This window comes from Helianthus annuus, chromosome 16 (genome assembly GCF_002127325.2).
Source record: "Helianthus annuus cultivar XRQ/B chromosome 16, HanXRQr2.0-SUNRISE, whole genome shotgun sequence".
NCBI classification, from domain to species: Eukaryota; Viridiplantae; Streptophyta; class Magnoliopsida; order Asterales; family Asteraceae; genus Helianthus; species Helianthus annuus.
Window position 1 is genome coordinate 14,752,045 of NC_035448.2, and position 811 is coordinate 14,752,855.

Here is an 811-nt window from a genome sequence, read left to right on the forward strand (position 1 = left end):
GTAATTTTAATACGGTGTTGGTTTTTATTATATGATCTGACCCGACCTGACCCTACCCATAACTTTGATGCTTGACTGTTATATTTTTAATCCAAGCACCGAAAGAAACTGATACCATAGATTAAAGGTCATGATCCCACCAATGCATTATAACTTTATATATAATAGACTCAAAATTTATAGGTGACATTGGTGCTGACTATGTAGATTATTACTCGTAGTTACTTAGGATGCAAGTTTCATAATTGGGTCGGAATTTAGAACTAGAAACCGTTTTTGAATACTTTTTGTGACGAACTACAGCCAAAAGTCAAGATGGCCGAGTTGGTCTAAGGCGCCAGTTTCAGGTACTGGTCCGAAAGGGCATGGGTTCGAATCCCATTCTTGACATTTGTTATTGTGCTTTTTTCTTTGTTCCCTGAGTTTTTTTTTTATTTTTTATTTTTTTATTTTTATATTCTGATAAGAGACCGAAAGAGAAATTGTATTGATGCTAGAGGAAAGATGAGATTTAGATGTTGTACTGGTTACATGATATTTTTGTAAGGTTTTTTCAACTTCTTGTTCTAATTATGAACTACTAAAGGCCTGAATTTCAGTAATATAGGATTCATTTTAAGTGGGATGTGGGGGGGGGGGGGGGGGGTGTCGGGTGTCCCCGGGCCCAAACAAAGCTCCCTCCGTGATTCACGAACCTCTCTCAGGGCGGACTTAAAGCTAGCCCAAGGTGGGCGGGCGCATCCCCGGGGAAAAAAAAATTAGTGCTAAGTTCCGTCGAAAATCCCGTCCGCACTCCTTGAAATTTTCCGTC

The 811-nt window shown here is 39.6% G+C and overlaps 1 non-coding gene across 1 annotated transcript; it reads left to right on the forward strand.

Moving 5' to 3' along the window:
• Nucleotides 1-309: 309 nt before the first annotated feature.
• Nucleotides 310-390, forward strand: TRNAL-CAG. The gene has a single exon. It is a non-coding gene; the product is annotated as a tRNA-Leu (tRNA).
• The last annotated feature ends 421 nt before the right edge of the window (nt 391-811 follow it).